The sequence below is a fragment of the Strongylocentrotus purpuratus genome, unplaced genomic scaffold, assembly GCF_000002235.5.
Source record: "Strongylocentrotus purpuratus isolate Spur 01 unplaced genomic scaffold, Spur_5.0 spur5_contig_816, whole genome shotgun sequence".
NCBI classification, from domain to species: Eukaryota; Metazoa; Echinodermata; class Echinoidea; order Camarodonta; family Strongylocentrotidae; genus Strongylocentrotus; species Strongylocentrotus purpuratus.
The window spans coordinates 2,060,045-2,072,243 of record NW_022145520.1 but is presented as its reverse complement, the minus strand read 5'-3'; the positions used below and the strand labels follow the sequence as shown (position 1 = coordinate 2,072,243).

Genomic DNA, 12,199 nt, shown 5'->3' with positions numbered 1-12,199 from the left:
TATCCCCTGTAGCAAAGCCGGGTTACTGTGTCAAATATTGGTAGCTTACAGGCCATATACTGTCATTCCAAGAGTTTACCCTTAGACAGAGATTTACACTAATGAAGGAAATTAAGTTATCCCCAGACTAATTAATATATATTACTTTGAATGAGTAGACAGATATCAAATGATTAGACAAATCTTTTATCTCCCTAATGAGCATTCCTTTTGATTTATCTACGAATGAAGTACTCGTTCTAAAGAGTATTTTCTTAAATATTATTCTTCTTCTTGCAATAACATGGCATCAATAATGGCATCAGAAGTAGAGAGAAGTATTGATTTAAATCATTAATTGCTTGAATGATGGCTCCGAACTGAAGTAGATCTGTTTGGTCCAGAAGCCATTTTTCTAATCAATAATCCAATATTTACTAATTGGAAATTACACAAATCTAATCACTTCCAATTGATGTACATTATCAACATTTGTTGTCATCTTATCAATTATGATTAGGGCTAGACTCTTAAGGAGTGTTATTTCTTTTATTCACACCAAAATTTATCTTTAAATATATTGATACAAGACATGTTTAGTAGCTTTGTAAACATGTTTTCTTATCTGAATACATATTTTTTTGAGATAGAATCTAAAGAGCTGTGAAACACAGTGACATTTGGGCATCAATATCTTATCAATTTCATCCTCTTATTAACTTTAAAAGGTGAACACTTTCAAAGCGGAAGCCATAAAATCTATTTTAAAAAATAAAAAATTCAATACCTAAGGTGTCATGCAGTTATATGGGAAAGAATAAAGCTGAGCTGTGAATACTTTGCTGTATTCATTTGTTAATTTTTTTTCTCGGAGAAGCCATATAATCTAGAAAATGAAAAAATTCTCAATACCACAGGTGTCATGAAGTTATAGGAAAGAGAATAAAGGTGAACAATAAATACATTTGCCGTATTCACTCAACCTTCCTGTAAAGTAAACAACGAAATTGGGTAATCTTTTAGGCACACACCAACATAAGGCTTCCCTATCAAAGTTATTACAACTGTGACAAATGAGATACCAAATTTTCCTTTATTTCAATCAACCTTCATTCAGCTTGGCACTGGATAAAAAAAACATCCTAATTCTATTTGCAAAAGGAAATAAATCTCTTCTAAAAGGCCAATCCGATGTCAAATTAAAAAGTGATGAGGATAAAACCTATTTCATTCATGACTTTTTTTCACATTGAAATCAGCAATTTGTATGGCTTAAAGGGTGTTTTTGAAAATGATTGTGAAAATTCGCAAATAATTCCCGTGACAAATTCATATTGATGTAAACACTTTAACTTTATTTTTAAAATCTTCCTTAATTGAGGATTTGAACACTTTAGAAGGCAATGAAAAAGACTATAATTGAAGAAATGTTCTTGAAAATAGTCGGGAAAATTCACAAATAATTCTCCTAACAAATGTACATCAAAGATAATAGCACTTCAACTGGATTTTAAATGATACATAATTGAGGATTTGAACACTTCAGAAGGTTATGAAAAAGACTGTAGTTGAAGAAATGAATTAGTAAAGGAAATATCCAATCGAAATATCAACAAGTTGCTGAAAAACAGATAATTATATAGTTTCTCAAAACATTATAATTATAAAGAAATTCAGGGTAGGATTTTGGTGCTAATATCATTTTTTTAACCTGTTTTTACTAGAAGAAAGGAGACATAAATCAAAGATCATGTGCAAAAACTTCATGAAATGAACACCTGTCATAAGTACTATTTTACTTTAAACATAGACAGAGTAAAACCATATTTTTAGCAGCTAAAATCTATACAGCTTGCAAAACCATGAGTCAATTATTTTTTTGAGATTTGCAAATCTAGACCTCTTTCAAAAATTGCCACAAGTTTCATGCATGCAAAATTTACTAATTCCATAACAGTCACAGTGGAAAGATACCAGTCATGGAAAGGCAGAGCATTTCTCTGGGCATTTTTTTTGTTGCAAGAGAGCAATTATTTTAAAAGCTACGTGATCTCTACTCTACCTTTTAAGGATGTAAAAAACACTAGGTGTTCTGTAAATGAAGTATTTTACTCCTCTGAATTTGTTTGCTCATTCGTAGAATCTACAAGCTCGGTAAAAAGAGATCCACTTCATGTTAGCAAACACATGCAGGAAGGGATAGGAAGACCATCAAGTGAAAAGACACTCTTCAAAAATAGCCCCAGCTCAGAGATGGATTAGTAACTGGGTAGAAAAGAGCATTGGTCCTCCAACCATCTCTTTAACGTCACTTTGTAGCTTATTGGCTTTTTCAAGGCAAGCGGTGTAACGGCAGATACGGTTTCCTAGGTGGGTTTGTACCTACATAAAACCCACAAGACACTCTGCAACTCTAGTGAATAAAAAAGTAACCCAGTCACCGAAACAGGGTCCTCTTTCAATCACTCTTACATATAATAACACTAATCAGTCAGACCGCAGGTCGTATGCTAATGAGCAAAACCGGCCTGTTTTATTTCCAATCCCGCGAGCGCTCGCTCCTGGCATCTAACGTCTCGCGAGTCACGAGATTTTTGTACCGTGTACTGCGAGTGCAGTTTAAGAGAAAACCACGCTTTCTGCGGTCGCCATGTTTAGGTGAGTACATAGTCCGTTTTCTTGTGTCTATTATCGTTCTTTTTCTGTAAAATTTGAGTAAAATTTCGTATAGAAAACACGTCATAACCACACGCCTCTCTTTAGGAACTGTTTTTGCAAGCCTCTAAATGTTGCTGGATCCTGACCCTGTCATAAAATGTACGATTTTAATTTGTTTTTAATTGCCATCTGCAGATGTTGACGATTCCATCGATATGTAATTTGTCCCGGCTCACAAATTAACAATATGAGTATTTGCCCCCCTAAAGTTATGAATATTTAATTAGTTGATCGTCTTGAAACCGTGAACGATGTGCACAAAGTCACGTGTTACCGGAATCCGAACTTAAGAGGCCATTTTCGATGAACGGTCAAGTTTTTATAGTGTAGTCCCGCGTACTTACATTTTTGTGTTTAAACCACTCGTTAGGTAACCAGTCGCAAACATTGAAAGAAAAGATCGTAGAGTCGAATTCATGAAGCAAATATGTTATGAATTTATCAAATTTACATATATAACCGTAAAAAATTATATGGTTAATAAAAAGGTCTTCCAAATTCTATATATTTTTGCTAGATCAAGGTAAGGAGATTGATTTGATGTAGATTGTGTCTTGACTTGAGACTGAGAAGTGAGAGTTGAGTGATCAGTGATGATGTGATGTCTGATGGTGATGGAGCCAAGTATTTGCACTTGCAGTTTTAAACGTCTAGTAACAGTAACTTAGATCATGACATGGGTGAGAATCTATGATGAAAATCAAGCAAGACCCAGTTTTTTTATTATCAAAATCAGTTTGTAATTAACTTGGGTCACAGCATGCAGCAGCCTGTGCATCTGCCATGTCTGGGCGCTGCGCCTGCGGTGACTATTCAGACTAGTTTATCCTATTCTCAAATTCTTTCAAGTTTCATATCTCACTCTCAGATTCAAAAGTTTCAATTGTCAGAGCAAGGTCATTAGCTACCAATCTTGAAAGTTGAAATGGCCCTAGAATTCCATTTATCATGGTGATATTGCAGTGATCCATTAAATTGAGCTGTGTTGAACCGAGATTGAAGGCACTTTTGCCCCCCCTGAATTTTACCAATCTTTCTGGTGTAGATTTAAACGTAGTTAAATTTCTGCTTTTTTTTATCAACAGTCACTTATTCTTAGTTTCTTTTGTTTCCCTTTTTTTCGTTCCATGTAGGAGATGGCAGATTCATGTATATGGTGACTCAATTGTTCGTGGTGTAAGTTTTGATCAGGATCAGTTTGGTGGCAAAATATTCTGCTATCCGGGTGCCACTGTTAGGAATCTTCGACAGATAATTAGAGCACAAACAGACTTTGACTCCACAGTGGATGCAGTTGTAATCCATATTGGAACTAACAATCTCGGCAATAGTGTCTGGGAAAGAACTGGAGGACAATATAGAGATTTGATTTTTAGTGTACGTGAGAAGTACAGAGAATCAAGAATATTTGTTTCCGCAATCTTGCCTCGTTGGGACGATGACAGTTTTTATGAGCAGTCTCTTTATTTTAATTTGAAATTACATTGTTTGACTAAAGAATTTTTCAATTGTACTTTCGTCGATTGTACTCGACCTTTCTCCTTTTCATTTGAGCGCTTTAATTTTGATGGATTACATCTGAACAAGCGAGGGAAAACCACCTTTTCAAAGGAACTTTCTACCATATTACTGAGGAATCTTGATCCTGTAAAACCCACAGCAAAGAAGTACGTGCCTGCAGAACTGTTAATATTATGGACCCCTCCACGTAGAAGAAAATCCACCTGTACACAACACCAGCCTGCACAACACAAATCAACCATCTCATCGGAATCCGGCCCACCTAACTCATCAGAATCATCCAACTCCTCCAAATTACCCAAATCATGCGTAGCGCCCACTTTATCTACGCAATGTAGCGGACAACCAAAGACAATGCCGAGGCCAAGGAGAAGGAGGAAGAAGAAGAGGAAAAAACATGTGGAGAAAGACGAGTTGGGGTTCATGACCCACAAAAAGCCTGCCCGACAACCAGTCCGGCCCCCAGACCTTCCTCCAAACATGTTCATCCCGGATGTTTGTCCAAGATGGTCCATCCCTTACAAGCACCTCGGTCAAGGACCTCTACGTTCCCCCTGTGAGCTGCCAGGAATTACCCATTCTCCTTACGTCCACAGAAGACTACGAGGGAAAATGAAACGTCGTCATCTAAACGCGAGCAAACGTCAAAGACGGCGTAGAAAGGTATCTTAGCTCATGGCACATTAGTATTTTTGAGTATGCAGTTTTCTCATTATAGTTGTCATTGTACAGAAATCAGGGCAGCGTTTCATCAAACCATCATGAGTACAATTTCACCGACATCCCATTGAAACCTGTGTATTAAAATTAACACGCACTTCAATGGGATGTCTGTAAACTTGTGCTTATGACGGTTTCATGAAACGATGCCCAATTGCTCTTGCCCAACCTTGCCTAGTACCCTTATTTTAAAGTTCATATTCCACCCAATATTAAATTTTTCTTGAAATGTTTGTTCAAAAATATTTGCTCTACTTTGTATGTGCACATTATGAAGGGTCATAAACCGATTGGGGACATGTGGGACAAGAAATATCCCGTCTCTCCTTTTATTTGCATTTACACATTTCATTCATATGTAATTGATATACATGTACTCATATTTATTTTTGAGTTACATGTAAATGTCATTTTGTTATGTTAATATTTCAATTTATTTTTGGACTGAGAATCAATTTGTTCATTATCCCTTTTTTTCTTTTTTTCCCACTATTATTTCACAGATTTCATACAGACGGTATCTCTGCATCCTCAGTAACCTTCCCAAGTTTGTGCAGCAGGGGTAAAGCCTTGCAAGAAGGAGCAGTGTGGACCCTGTGCCTTATGCAAACGTTCATCCACAAGGTATTGTCACCTGGTGACCATCATATCAACGACACTCAAGGCGGCAATTGTGGCTGCTCATCCAAGTACCAAAGACACAGACTGCATATGCAACGCCTGCCGGATTAAGTATAACAACAAAGTAAAAGATTCAAAATATACACCAGAAAAATCTCGTGAAAAAGTCAGGTCTCAGTTATGTATTCTCTCAAATGAGGGGCGGTGTCAGAGCAATTCTCAAGTTGATTCAAATATTTCTGTTGAACAATTCAATCGTGCATTTGACCTTCAATATTTGTTGTTGCCCTCCCCTACACCTTTGTGCCATCAACATAGATTAGAAGTTGTGCATTTCAAAGAACTCACAGAATGTGCTGTCTGTAGTCACTTGTTGAAAGTAAGTCAGTCAACTAAATTTTATAGGTTGGATGAATGTGAAAAAGTAAGCATGGAAAAACTGTTACTTATTAATGAATGCTTCAGAGCTAATGAAGGAGATCTGATTTGTAAACAGTGCTACAATTTTTCATCTAGACAACAAGTTCTAACAGACTTAGAAAAAACTATAGATAGCATTGAAACCACTCTTTCAGAGGTGAGCCATGATGAGGAAGATTCTGTTACGCCCAAATCCATTCTTAAGAGATTGTGTAAAAAAACTTTCAAGGAAATATGTAAATGGTTGAAAAGTTGTTGTGGATTTTTACTAGCAGATGCATATGATTATTTCTTGAGGGAGTTGGAAAAAGTCTTGGACAAGAACTCTGACAAATATGAGCAATGTTCAAAAAAAGGTAGCTGGTTATTGAGTAGAATATTGGGCAAGTTTGGATGTATATTATCTGTACACAAATCCACTAAAAAGAAGGGTGTTTTCTTGTATCTGACTTCTGCCACTATGGAGCAGTTGTTAGAAAGCCTACATAATGCAAATTCACACTTACGGTTGTTGAAAAAAGGTAATGTCAGACAAGAAGATGATATTTCAACCCTACCTTTGGAAACCAAGTCTCAAACACTAGACCATATGTATCGTGTACTCATACTTGAATGCAATACGAGACTTAAAAATCAATCTAAGAGAATTAAAGAATACTATACTAGGGACCCTCTGTCCATTGATAAGTTCAATTTCAATGAAGCTCTATCATCTTTTGATCCTGTTATTTGGAATGTTGTATGTCTTCTTACCTCAAATTCTGAGGAAATACATGCTTTCAAAAAGACATCTTTGCATGTAGCTAAGGATTTACTTTCATTTCCTAATGATCATACACCTTTTGGGATGCAAAGAAAGATCAGACGAATTGTACTAGTGTTCATACTCCAATTTGTGCTTAGCGAGTCGTGCACATATCCTTTTCATGTAATTATGGCTAATGTAATTAAGGGACTGACCCATTCTTCTACCCTTATTACCATAGGGAACAGATTAGGATTTTGTTGTTCCGAGGACACATTAGAAAGGCTTTTGCAAGCTGTAAAAGATTCTAGAGAAGTTAATGGTCCTTTAGATCTGCTAGATTTACAAGCTGTTACACATGTCACAATAGATAATATAGATGTGTTGGCTTCTCATGCTGCCGTGAACCCCAACCAACCAAGGAGTTGGCATGGTACATCAATAATGGCTCAGCAGCCAAAGCCATTTTCTGAACGTTTGGATCCAAAATATGAATTGTTAGATCATGTCACCACTCAACATGATAGAAGTAACCTAAAATCCAACAAAAGAAAAAAAAAGCCATCAATAATGGCTCAGCAGCCAAAGCCATTTTCTGAACGTTTGGATCCAAAATATGATTTGTTAGATTGTGTCACCACTCAACATGATGGAAGTAACCTAATATCCAACCAAAGAACAAAAAAGCCATCAGCTCGGAAGAAAATCAAGTTGAATCATGTTCCCAGTCATCCAAGCAAAGATGATTTCATGCCAACACAGTTCAAAACCAACGTGCAGTCTCAGCTTTCGTGTGATTCATTTGTTTTATCGGAGGAAGAGGTGGAATCCCTAACTCAAGTTCATAATGATATGATACTCTTTATGTGTGAAAGATTTGTTTCTGTTGAAAGTGATCAATCTTCTTTACCTATTGTTCCAGGCTTTAAATGCAAACTTCTTTTAGACTCGGACAATGTAGAAACTGAGATTTCTAAGTTTTCCTATATGTATGTGCTTGATGAGCCAGCAGACTCGCGTCAAACTTTATTAAGATCACTTCACCTCTTGTACGATTCATTCAAAGTATCTAAAGACATTAATCACCTTGTCGTCGCTGGTGATGGTGCCACTTTTAAACTTATTCTTGACATCAAACAGGAATATGGCGATTCCATGGAATGGTTAATACCATACATAGGTGACTGGCATCTCCTCAAAAACTACCAAGAAGTGATAATGAAAATATTCTGGGATTCAGGGCTTAAAGATCTTGCCAAATCAACACACAAGAATATGACGCTTAACAGTCTATCCACCTGTTCCAATTTTAAACGTACTCATAGATTTCTATTACAGGCTCATGAAGCTATATTAATGTTACAGTTTCAGTGTTTTCTTGACCAGAGAAATATCACTGATGACTCTGAGGCTCTTTCTAATACATTTTTTCTGGACAGTGTTAAATCTTTAATACAGTCACTTGTAATTAAAGATGGTAATATTGATGCAAGCACTTTCAAAGATTTGCAATCAGAGTTTTCCCAGTCCCCAATGTTTACATCAATGAAAGAAGAATTCCTTGTTTTTCGTAAGGAAATGTCAGACAAACTAGAAACTTTTAGGTTTTGGGATAGATTTGTGCATGAAGACTGCATGGCGTATATTCATCTGTTCATTGCAATTCGTTCACGTAACTGGCATTTAAGAAATGCAGCTGTAAAGGAGATGGCTCCATTATTTCAAGCCTGTGACAGGCAAAACTACTCTAAAATGATCCCTTTGCACATAGGTTTTATGCAGGCATTACCAGACTACATACTGAGGCATTTTGAAAATGGTGCCTTTGCTTCTAATATCAAGGGAACAGAGTTATCATCTCTAGGTCTTGATGAGGCACACGAGACGACAATTAACAAGGATATTAAAATGTCTTGGTCACGTAGTTTGCCAAAGAATATGGATAGAATAGCTGGCACGATCCAATACCAAGCAAAACTCATCTCTAATATTCAGGATGAATTAGACGTGTTTACACCAAAGAAGATTGTCCTTCATCGTGATCTTTCTCCGTCTGTTATAAAAGCAGAATTTGCTAATGTAAAAATGTATTTTGGTAAATTGTTAACAACACAGATGTTTTTACCAAATCAAGAGCCTCAGTTGTATCATGTCTTTACTAATGTGCCTGCTACCAAGGACCAACAGGCAAGCCTTCTGTCATATCGTCAAATTGGTCAAGATTCTTATTTACTTTTTTGTAAATTTCAAATCTTAAAAGATTCTAGCAACAAGAAGCCTGTTACCCGAAGGCACAAGCTCAAAACATTTGCTAAATCTAAAGTAACACGAAGAAGAATGACAAACCTTGAAAAAGAGAAAAAAATGATAACCTTGTGTTACAAGAGAACAATTGCTTTCTCAGAAGATAAAGGCTTACCTATCAGTACCCTTTGTCAATTTGTAGAGAAGCCGCGTGCTATTTGTAACTCTAACGACTTACCTCATAAAGGTGCTAAATGGGTTATGTATGACATTTTCAATAAGAGATATGGTGAGAAATTTGATATCATTACATGTAACCCTAAAATAACATTGCCAGGAGCTTGCTATATAGCAGAAGGGATGAATATCATTTATACCAGCCCTTTGAGACAGTTCAAGACGTTTTTAGATTATGCAACATTTTTAGTCCGTCGTTGGATACTTTCTAGCTACAGAAAAGGCTTTATTGATGTAAGAATATTATTTGACCAAGTGGATACACAGGGATTATCACCCAAAGCAATAGAGCGTTCTAGGAGAGATGAGAGTGGTGATGATATAGAAGCAAACTACAATAATATAGCAGATGATACTGTCCTTCCTGTGAACTGGTTCAAATTTTTAAAGGTCAGGACACAGAAACATTGCCTAATTCGATATTTGTCAAGCAAATTCATTGAACTTGTTAAGGATCAGTTGTTAGATAATCAAATATTCATAACATCTGGAGGATTTCATGTAGGGCTAGAAAAAAGACCAAATTGGACAGGTGTCAAAGTGACAAAGAAAGGTACTGAATATCACTCCTTAATTCACAATCATGAAGAAAGCGATACACAGATTTTTCTTCATGTTTTTGATACGCAATGTACAGATATATTAATATATTCTATTGATAGGGACATTGGTATCATTGGTTTACCCTTGGAATTTGGGAGCAAGACTGTGTGTATTCAGTATAGATCTAAAGTTGGTGAGGAAAAGTATTTAAATATCAATCTCTTACAAACTGCAATAATGACAGATTCTGACCTTTCATGTATAGTTGATAAAGATATTAGTATTCTCAAGTGTGTGCAAATGATATATATCTGCTCAGGATGTGACTTTGTGTCCTATTTTGCGCATGTAGGAAAAAGTATGTTTTTCAATGTATTTGTGCAATATGCCTCCTTCATTTCAGGTGACAGCATTGATACTTTGTTAGGAAATTTGACATGTTCCACAGTAGGATCAGATAGTGACAAGGGTCTTCTTTCCTTTTATAGGTTTATATTGTGTGTTTATTTTAAAGCAAACAGAGCCTTTCTTCATGACTATGATTCACCCTTACAACTTTTTAACACAGTTTCTGGTACTTCAGTACTTATACATCATCAAGAAGCATTAGCTATAGTCCGCAAAGCTTCATGGATAGGGACGTATGAGGACCAACTTCTTCCATCAAACACAGCTCTTCGCTTTCACTGGCTTAGGGCATGTTGGGTTAGCTCTGTATGGGGGCAGTGCACAATACCACTTTTTCAATATCCAGATATTGGTGCACATGGTTTTTCTGTTTTAGTCGAGAATGGAATTTCAAAAGTTGATATAGTTTGGGATTCAAAAGAAAACATTAAGGAGATACAAAATAATGTTGCCTATCTTACTCGAGGATGTTCATGTGCCAAAAATAAATGTTCTAATAAAAGATGTAAATGCAAAAAACAAGGTAACTTTTGCGGACCTGGCTGTACATGTAGAAGCTGTGAGAATGTAAAAACAACACATTTACAGAATCCTACCTCTGTGTCTTTAATAGAATCTGATAACAGTGATGATTCTGATTATACATCTAGTGATGAAAGTGATTTGGAAATTAATGACAGAGATATGCAGGTTGATGATGATGTACATGTCTTTGAGACCTCTGAAGGTAATGTAAGGGAAGCTGAGATAACAGATTTTTCTGAAGATGAAACAGAATTGGTTTAAATACTGACTGATATTACTTGTCAGAATGTTTAAGAGTTATTGCTCGGCATTTGTATTCTATTTTATATATGTTTGTATTCAGAGTTTTATTTAGTTATGTACATGTACATGCTGCCTCATTGACGTAATTACTGGTTATTACAACTTAATATGTATTAGAACTTTTGTTACATTACTGTCAGCTTTTTATCAAAGAGATTTACTAGTAGATATGTTGTCTTCATATACATGCCAGGTGTTTTCAGTTACACCCATATTTATAGTGGTTATTAATTCTAGATTGTTTTCTTGAGCACATGCATGTTCATTATTATATTATATTCTAGAGTTGAAGGAAGTGTAAACAAAATGTTACACTGCTATCTAGTATCTACATGTATCTTGTATTCTGCTTTTTAAAATAAGATGAAACTTGCCAGCTGACGTTTTGAATGCTATGGAGACACTTTTTTTTCTACTAGCGTTTGTACAATCTTTCTTTTCTTGCCAAAGAAGGTTCTATCTTTTTGTTTGAATAGACTCTCTGAGATATTTAAATACCGTTGATCTGTATGCAATTATGTTTATGTTTGGATCATGGTATGCTTTACTTTTAACAAATGTTTTGTTTGCATTTGCTGTCATGGTGATCAGTATTGGTCACAGGGAGTCTTTCTTTATTTTGTCATATTGTACAACTCTGCATATATGTATGTATTTCCACATGCACGGTGTTTTCAGTTACACCCATATTTATAGTGGTTATTAATTCTAGATTTTTTTTCAACACATGCATGGTCATTATTATATTTTTTTCTAGAGTTGAAGGAAGTGTACCGGTAAACAAAATGTTACATCTACATGTACATGTATCTTGTATTCTGCTTTTAAAATAAGATGAAACTTGCCAGCTGACGTTTTGAATGCTACATGTATGGAGACACACTTACATGTACTTTAAAAAAAAATTATTCTACTAGCATTTGTACAATCTTTTCTTCTCTTGCCAAAGAAGGATTCTATATTTTTGTTTAAATAACTCTTCAAGATATTTGAATACGGGTAGTCTGTATGCAATCATGTTTATGTTTGGATCATGGTATGCTTTACTTTTAACAAATGTTTTGTTTGCATTTGCTGTCATGGTGATAAGTATTGGTCACAGGGAGTTTTTCTTTATTTTGTCATATTGTACAACTCTGCATATATGTATGTATTTCAAGGAAGTAAATTATTTTCAACATTGTTATAAAAAAAGGTCATGTCACTACTACGTTA

The 12,199-nt window shown here is 35.5% G+C and overlaps 1 long non-coding RNA gene across 1 annotated transcript; it reads left to right on the top strand.

Annotated features, from left to right (window-relative positions):
• The first annotated feature begins 2,471 nt into the window (after positions 1–2,471).
• LOC105444408 lies at positions 2,472–11,438 on the top strand. The gene is made up of 2 exons (XR_004063056.1): positions 2,472–4,881; positions 5,442–11,438. It is a non-coding gene; the product is annotated as an uncharacterized LOC105444408 (long non-coding RNA).
• The last annotated feature ends 761 nt before the right edge of the window (positions 11,439–12,199 follow it).